The sequence below is a fragment of the Pistacia vera genome, unplaced genomic scaffold (genome assembly GCF_008641045.1).
Source record: "Pistacia vera cultivar Batoury unplaced genomic scaffold, PisVer_v2 Contig952, whole genome shotgun sequence".
NCBI lineage: Eukaryota > Viridiplantae > Streptophyta > Magnoliopsida > Sapindales > Anacardiaceae > Pistacia > Pistacia vera.
Window position 1 is genome coordinate 134504 of NW_022196837.1, and position 9727 is coordinate 144230.

Sequence of the window (9727 nt, forward strand, 5' to 3'; positions counted from 1 at the left end):
TTTGTCGTGAGAAAGGGCATTGGAAGAAAGATTGTCCGAAGTTGCAAAAGAAAGGGCAAAGCTACTTCTATGCATACGTTTTGAGCGTGAAGAGGATGAGTCAGATTTCTGTCTAGTTAGCCTACCATCCACCTCTGGATCAAATGTGGATTATGGATTCAGTTGTACCTATCTATGTGTCCCCACAAGGAGTGGTTCTTTAATTTTGAAGAACTTGATGGTGTGATTTGTTATATGGGCAATGATGATGCTTGTAAAACAACTGGGATAGGTTCAATTCGGTTGAAGAATCATGATGGCTCAACTAGAACCTGACAGATGTTCGATAGTACCGAAGTTGAAAAAGAATCTCATCCTTGGGAGCCTTGAATCTAAAGGCTTCACAGTGAATATGCGAGATGGAATTCTAAAAGTTTTTCAGGCGCTCTTGTGGTAATGAAAGGCACGAGGAAAACCTGTATTACTATAATGGTAGTAGCATATTGAAACGACAGCTGCAGTCGTGCATAAGATACAGATTAAAAAATGCTCAAGCTGTGGCATATGCGTTTGGGGCATGCAGGTGAAAAAGCCTTACTTAGTTTGGTGAATCAAGGCTTATTGAAAGTGCAGACCTGTAAGCTAGATTTTTGTGAGCATTGTGTTCTGGAAAACAGACAAAGTGAAATTCGGCACCGCAATCCATAATCCTAAGAGTATTTTGATTATGTTCATTCTGATATGTGGGGACCTACCAAACAACATCTTGGGGAGGTATGCACTATTTTGTCACTTTTATAGATGATTTTTCCCAGTTTGGGTGTATGTGATAAAACTAAGATAACCGTCTTGTGTTTTCCTTAAATCGAAAAAGATGATTGAGATCAGACTGGCAAAAGATCAAGCACTACGTACAAATAATGGAGGGAGTATCGTGTGATCCGTTTTTGAAAGTTTGCCAGATGAAGGAATAGTACTTCACTTTACAGTAAGAAATACACCACAGCAAAATGGGAAATTACTCTCCAGAAGATTGGAACAGAAGATAATCCTACAGACATGTTGACTTCATGTGACAAGGTTCAAGTTCATTTGTGTTTGAACTTGATCAACATCCTATGAGCTTGACTGTGCCTTTTGGCGCATTTGAAGGTGTTGCAAAATTTGATAGAAGAATACAAAACTTTGAAGGTTTGCTAATTCGCCAAGGTGGAGATTGTTGGAAAAATGGCTCATTTAGCAATCACATGGGGGTAGAAGTGATAATGGAAAAAGGTTTAGGGACTTTATGTATAAGCCAAAATGTTAGTTTGTCCCACTTGCTTGGAATGAAAGTGGGAAACTTTTGGGCCTATATATAAGGACCTAAATCATTGTTATTAGGCATCCCAAGTTGTTTTCCATATAACTTCTTTTGTTTAGGGTTCTTTTTTTAGGACCCTTTAGTTTGCAAGTTTTGTTGTATCTCCCGTTTGTTTTGGGTATTTGTTGTATTCCCAAAAGTTGTAATATTGTTTGGAGGTAATGGAGTGTTCTTTTGCAGCGCCCGAGGACGTAGGTTTCAATACGAACCTTGTTATATTCCTGTATTCTTATTTTTGCATTTAATTTGGCTATTTATTTATGCTTTACTACTTGTTATATTATATTCAATGCTAGCGTTAGAGTTTATGTTTCCGTTGCATAACAACTTGCATGGTGAAAGAACTGAAATAACCAATTGAGGTGACCAATATAGACATATACCTTTTTTCAGCTTCAGCCTTTTTTCCACTTTGTCAGCAGGGAAGTATCGTTATGGCATAAGCAAGCTAATTAAGGGAACTCCAAGGTAACGAACTGGGAGCTGCCCTTTTGCAAATCCCATGATGTTTTTGATATGATTCTATGCTCCTTGCCAACTGACATGCAAACAAAACCTGGCTAAATTAGTTGCATCCTGACCTATCAGCAAAATCTGTCACACACATCCCTAAGGACTTGCACCGACTCTGGGTCTGATGGCAACAGAAAAGGTCATTTTAAAACAAAGAGACTATTTCTTGATGTTCACACCTATAATGGTATCGAAACCCGCTACTCTCCCTAATCCTTCGGCTAATGATAAGTGATAAGACTTGCATTACCAGTAGATGCAAGGCGATAACGGATCCCCTCGTCTTAGACCTCGTTTTCTAAAAAAACACCATGAACTCCTTATTAATTGCTATCGAGAATGAAGTTGTCATGTCACCAATCACGACCAGAAAAATCAAAAATCCTCGAACATTGTATCAGGAAGCTCCAATCAACTAGTCATAGGCTTTTTGTAGTCTACCTTGAGGTACCCGAGGAGCTCCATTCTCACCTATATAGTTTTTTGAAAAGTTCCTACACTAATAACACATTATCACTTACTTCTCTTCCTAGGACAAAATCGACTGTGTCTTGTCCCCAAATCCCTAGGCATCTTCTCACCTATTGTAATATTTTGAAAACACTTATAAATCATATGCAGAAGATATAGGTCTAAAATCATCTTGTTAAGGAACTTCCACTTTTGGATAAGAGTTAATTGGTGGCATTAATCTCCTTAGTAATCTCCTTGGATGAAAAAATCCTGACTCCTCAAGACTTCAGCCCCCACAATACCCATGCTTCCTTAAAAAATTTGTGCAGTATCCGTCGGCCTGAGCTTTATCATCACCATACAAAGTATTGCCTTACCTCCTCTGAAGAGATATGATGTTAGTCTTATGGAAATCAGACATTTGAATCGAAACATATCATTCAGCCCTCCAAAGAGTAACGAGCTATTATACAAAGGATTGTTCAAAAACGAACACTCCTCACACAACTCTTGCCTTCCACAATTTCTCCTGACCCCCGTGATCCTATCAATTTTCACAATTATTGTTGTTCTGTAGTTGTGAAAAAAGTCGAGTTTTGATCCTATGCTCAACAAGTGGCACTTTCCTTTCTTTTAAGGAACCGTTCATCAAGAAGAGCACTCAAAAGCATTTGAGAAGATCACCTCTTGGTCAAAGCTCTTATATAAGATCTAAGTCAAAGCTTGCGGACATTTAACTTCATTCTCAAATATCTATTATGACTAAGGTTGCCCTCTTTCGGTTAGCATCCTGAAATGGGGTTTTAACAACTTAATTTTTTAACCACCCTATAATATGCACCTTCAACATCCAAAACCCAATTCTCCTGACACCAAAGCTTAAATCGTCTCTGTAAACCAGATAATTGAAGAATTTAAAAGGTTGAGTTTTAGAAGTAGTAAGAAGGGGGAAGGTTGTTAATGATGGGTTGTGGTCATTGATCCCATGGGGTAAAAAAAAGGTGTTTAACTCTGGAAAACTGGGCAACAAAGTGGGCATTACCCATTACCTGGTCAAGCTTCTTCAGGACTTAATTCTCTTTGTGTGGCTTTCTATTCTAGATGTACAATATCCTAGCCTGACTAAGATCCTCAACCTCAATATCACTCACACAATCCCTAAACTCATTCATTCTCGGAGTGATGTAGTTAGTACCCCCTATACTCCCACTTAAATGCAAGGTGATGTTGAAATCCCCCAAAATTAGCCATGGACTATTTCCCACCTCGAGCTTATGACAATGAAGATCATTCCAAAGGTCCACCGACTTGTATGGTCATTCACAACATAGACAAAAGAGCAATGAAACTCCATCTCACTATAGATGGTTCGGATCAAACAGTGAATCACTTGATCTATCCCCTCTTTTACATCCAACGTATAAACATTCGAATCCCATCCAACCACAATTCTACATCCTCTAGAACACTGGTAAACATTAGACACCCACTTCCATCTTTTGAAAACCTTTTCAAAAATATGATTAGTGTTTAGACAAGCCATTTTGGTTTCCACCAATGAGCATAGTGCAAGACGTCTCTTTCGAATCAAACTACGAACTTCCTCTTGTTTAAGGGGCTAGTTAAGCCCCCTAATATTCCAGCAAGCTATATGAAGCATGACAAGAAGTGGTGATTAGGGGATCACCTAGGCTTCCCCCCAAGTCCTTCCCACTTCTCGTTTCGTTAACTGTTCCATCTTTCATAAAACCCATCATGGATGCTGTATCTGATTTTATCTATGCCTTCCATATTAGATTCACAATCAGCTTCTAATCCAGTTCCTACTCCCATATCCAATGGATTGGTTTCCTCCTCATTTCTATCCATCAAGTTCATATTCTCCTTACATTCTACTGCAAGGCACTAAAAAGAATTTTCCATAATAATGGGTGGTCACAACTTTTCCTTTAACCTGACTAGTCTTCCCCTGTTTTGGCTGGCTCAAAATTGTTCGCTGAGGATTAGGATGATTATCAATTCTAGGTCCGCCAACTACTTTCCCTTTGCCTTGATGAGAAAACTTTAGGAACCCCTCATCTTTATCAGGAGTACTCTGCACACTCTCCATTCTATTCCCTTGACTCTCCATTCTAGGTTGCTATGGGCAAGAGACTTCTCTGTGACCAAACACGTAGCATCTTTTACATTGTGATGGGTGCCACTAATACTCCACCTTACATCCATAACCTCAGGTGCCAAATTTCTCCTGTTAGGCATTTTAATTTTTGTCACTGTCGGTAATAGGCGTTCAGCATCAACTTCCACCAGAACCCTTGCAAATCCTATTTAGCTCGCTCCAAATCTGTAAGTGTCTTTCATTATTTTGTCCATCCTTAGAGGTTTATCCACCCCACTGGCAATATAAATCAATCCCTCAGCACTCCACAACTCCAATGAGACATCAAAAAGCTTTACCCACAATGGTATAAATCGTGGTGCTTCTTTATTTAATTCCATCTTAGGTTGCCATTTTTGTAGCAAAATAGGCTTGTTTTGAAATAACCATGGGCCATCCACTACGCACTGGAGCATTGTTGCCTCTTCCTCAAATTTGAAAAAGAAAAACCCTTTCTCATTCATCATGCCATAAATTGAACCGAATGAAATGGAGGCTTTCGTTCAATAAACAACCCACCAAGCAATTTGCTCATTTTTTTCTTCCCTTTATAGTCAGAGAAAGTCGTCGCCTCACCATTGTGGTACCTCCATCAATAACGATTGGCTCATGATATTTCATTTATAGTTTTTCCTGCGGTGTCTTGTCATGAACAACGTTCACCCAACTTCTTTTTTGCCTTTCAACAGATTCCCCTCATAAGCATTCAATTGCCCATCAAGATGGCCGAATATCTACTCCTCATTAGTCTTTTGGAAAGAAAAATTCTCCCTTTCCTTTGAGCCTCCATTTTGCACCTGGCCTTGTTCTTTGGTATTAAACCCAAACCCATGGTAAACCTTCTGCTCACTAGACTTCTCATCAAATGGTCCAACATCTCTACTAAAGCCCAACCCATTATCTAGGCCCGCAATACTTCATTCCCCTTTTAGTTTTTCATTTTGCTTTTGCCCATTGACTACTTGATGGTCCAACACTTTTTGTTACTTTTGGGCCTAAATTACATGTAACCTATTGCCCGACCTGGCCTTCTCTCTTGCTAACCCAAGAATCAACCCATGAGAGTTTTGGTTCCTAAACCTACTCCCTATTTCCTCATCAATCGAAGCTCCCATCGCTGGCATTTGAGTGCCGTTCGCTATACCTCATCTCTACTTGCCATATTAAAGTTTGAAGATGGTGGTCTTCGTTGATTGAGGGTCAGTCCTCCATTTGGTGCTTCCACCACAATGCATGTGGTATTGCGAATCACCTATAAAGCCTCATCTCATGGGTTATTCCTATCTTCCTCTGTCAGTTCTCTTGACCCATTTTCCTTTAAGGTTCCAGTTATTTTCATCCCATTTTTATTTCCTCCTTCACTTCCAATCAAACCAGCAGTGCCATAATCAAGTTTTTCCATTTTCTTGCCATCATCCACTGCCATACTCATTTTTTCCATTTTTGTGCCTTCATCCACCGTCAATTTCTTACTAGTCAAGTAAACCCCTAGCTTTAGCTCGCATCGCAAGCTTTGGTTCTTACATCCACCTTGCCCTTCTTTTTTCGGCTTCATAAATTGGAGCTCTCCAAATAACCTACTCCACCTGCCCAAAACAACCCTGGCTCTGATTACACTGGCTACCACTAGTGGTGGCATAAGTTTGACTTTGCAGGTTGAGAGAGTTTTTGTAACGCCCCACTTGAGGTACATAGTTAAGATTTGTTGTATTACTTAAATGTTCATTGATTCAGCTTCAATTGAGTTTGTATGTTGTCATGGTTGGTTGGTTAGCCGTTAATTGAAATGATATGTTGAGTTGGTTGAGTGTTTGCCTTGAAATTGGTTGAGACTTGAGGAATCAGGAAATTACAGTCTTCGCCACAGCGACATTGGCTTTTGTGTTTGACGTTGTCGGTTCTGGAAAGTTTCATCGGGGCGATGGAAATTTCTTCACCGCAGCAAAGGGACGGCAAAAAAGTTTAATTAAGTTTCTAGAGAATTCTCCATAGGGGTAAAATGACCATTCTACCCCTGATAAGTAGGAAAAGTGGGGAGTAAAATGTAAGGAAATGTCATGGAGAATGTGTTGGAGATGAGGGGGTATTTGCAAAGAATTAAAGGGTAAAGATGGAATTTCTAAAAAAGAGCAAGGGTAAAATGGGAATGTTTGTATGTAAATTGAGCTAACAAGGGATTAAGTGTAGTAAACCCTTCATTTCACCCATTTCCACCGCCATTCTCATTCTCTATTTTCTTTCAATCCTCCACTCAATTTTCCAAGATTTCTAAGGAGTTTTAGGGAGTTTTTTGGGTAGTTTTTAGTAGAGATTTCATCTAAAGCCTCCTAAGGTAAGGATTCTTGCTTTAGATGTAAATTTGCTTATAGTTGTGTTGAAGTCTTATATTGTTATTGTTATTGTTTATAGTTGTAGAGAGAAGCTAGGCTGCAAAAGGGAAGGAGAAGTGTTAGAGAAGCCACTTATTCACAAGGTAAGTAAATCCAACCCAAGTTGAGATTTAAGAACTCCTTTGAGTAGAGATTTATGTATGAATGTGTATGTATTATGTTTGTTGAGATGAGATGAGATGAGATTATTAGTTATTGATGAGTATTGAATATATTGGAATATGAGAAGTGTTGAGATTTTATGATGTTGAGTTGAGTTTTGATTGAAGTTGAAGGAAGTTTTGAGCAAACCCTATATGAGTGTTTTTCTTTGACAGGAGTTTAAAGTGTGTGAGGGAGTTTTTCTCCCATTTTGGATGATTAAAGAGAAGAGAAAAGTTATTGTTAAAATAGAGTTTTTTATGCACATGAGTTGTTTGATGAAATGCTCAAGAGAAGCATGAATAAGAGTAGAAAGCCTTAAATTTTGCTACTTGGCAAAATTGCATTTTATGAGTGCATTAATGAGCACGAGTCATCCATATGCATTAATTGCATTAGAGAAAGAGAGTAGAGAAAGAGTAGAGGAAAAAAAGAAAAAAAGAAAAAAAAGAATAAAGTAGGTTGTGCTATGGGGAACCCGTGAGTATGGGTAGAGTTTTCCCGTATGTATGCCGCAAAGAGAGAGAGCAGCTTGAGTATGAGAGAGAAAAGTGGTGTAGCCCATGAGAGTACATGCGGATGAGGGCTATACCCGAGAGAGAGAGAGTTTATACACTCACATGGCCAAGGGTTTCGAATCCATGCATAGCCGAGTCCGATCAGCAAGAACGAGTAGAAGTCACAGAGAGCGGGAGCGAGTCCTGGCTGTGCCTCCAGTAAGATAAGGCCGTGACTTACAAAAGAGAGTTAGTAGAAAAGAGTTATGAGAAAGAGAAAATAGAGAGAAGTATAAAAGAGAGAGTAAATAAGAATTGTAAAGAAAGAATTAGACAGAGTTACGGGGATAGATGAGTAGAAGATTTACTTACTGAGCATTATTTTAGTGCTCACCCTGTTGTTTCCTATGTTTTTGCAGGATCTAGGTGAGGACACGGTCGGATGGACGTCGGCACGCGAGGAGAAATGGTTACACTGTCCACCATGTTTTTGATAACTTTTGTACATGATACAATTTTGTGTAAAGAATGTATATGTTTAATAAAAGAAAAATTTGGGCCCAACTCTTTATACTATCTTATATGTATTTTCATTATGTATATTTTTGTGAGTATTTGAGTAGGAAGCAGCTATTACATTTTTGGTATCAGAGCAGAGATTTTGGGATTTGACAGTATACCATTCTCTTCGCTACGATGTCTGAGAGCTGACTATGTAAGTTGAATCTTTCCTTATGTTAAGTGTTTACTGAATTGATCGAGTGTGGTTGTTTTGTAAATGAGGCGTAGTAACAAGAAGAAAGGTAAAAGTGTGATGAACGAGGGAGAATCCTCTAACCCACCAGAACCAACTCCTCCTACCCTTGATGAGACGAGGATTCGAACCATTGTACAGCAGGTGTTAGCGGAGAGTTAGGGGAGAGTTGTATAGGAGAGAACCGAGACCCCTAGTAAAGTACCGACTATAAGACAAGAGCGAGAAAGGTTGGTACCTCAGACAGTGCAGACTCGGGTTGATCAAATTTAGGGGCTTGCAAACCAGCACCAGCCACCAGAGTTTAGGGGTACTAGGGACCCGCTAGAGGTAGAGGAGTGGTTTAAGTCCGTAGAGCAGACAGTGGCACTGTTTCCCATGAATGATAGAGAGAAGATCAAATATGCCAGTTTCTTATTTAAAGGAAATGCCCGAATTTGGTGGGAATTAATGGAGGAGACTCATGGTATGGCCTCGATAACCTGGGAAGAATTCAGAAGATTATTTGAGGCCGAGTACCAAACAGAAGATTGAATACATGAGAAGGTCCAAGAGTTTATTAATCTGAAGCAAGGGACTAGTACAGTGAAGGAATATTCAGTAAGGTTCAACTCCCTTGGTCGCTTTGCACCCGGGATAGTGTATACACCAGAGTTAAGGAGAGACAAGTTTGTGCAAGGGTTGAGATCAGATATTGTTCGAGATGTAATGGTAAGAGCCAAGCCCCCTCATTCCTATAGTGAAGCTCTAGCATGGGCTTTAAGGGCAGAGATTTATGTAAACAAATACATTGCAGAAGGGTTCGCTTTAAAGGTATCTAGCGAGCCATCCACCACCCCACAGAGGGAGAGAGTAGATGCCACAAGGAACAGAGAAGTACGGGCTAAGAAGAAGTTCCAACTAAGGAAGAATAGGAAAGATTGGTAGAACAAACGGCCTAGGACAGAAGGGTTTCCCCTTTGTGCTAAATGCGGGAGGAACCATTCAGGGGAGTGTTTGAGGGATAGAAATGTGTGTTACAGGTGCCGACAACCAAGGCATCTAATGAGAAATTGTAAAGCTCCTCTTCCACCGGCAGCTCAGACTTCTAGAGATACAAATGCCAGAATATTTACAGTGGCATAAGGTGAGGCCGAGGCCAGTCCATTAGTAGTAACTGGTCAATTGTTATTCCATGCTGTTCCTTTATATGCTTTAATTGATTCTGGAGCTACCTATTCTTTTATATCTTAGGGAATGATAGAGAGATTAAATGTGAAACCTACTAAAGTGAGTCAACCCATTAAGATAGAATTACCTAATGGGGTGAAAATGTTGACTCAGGAGATGTTATTAGGAAAGTCTATAGTGATCTAGGGTCGGGAGTTAGCAGTTGACTTAATAGTTTTTAATATGCCCGACTTTGATGTGATATTGGGCATGGATTTCCTAGGGAGGTATGGAGTAGAAATTGATTGTCGGAAGAAGAAAGCAAGATTT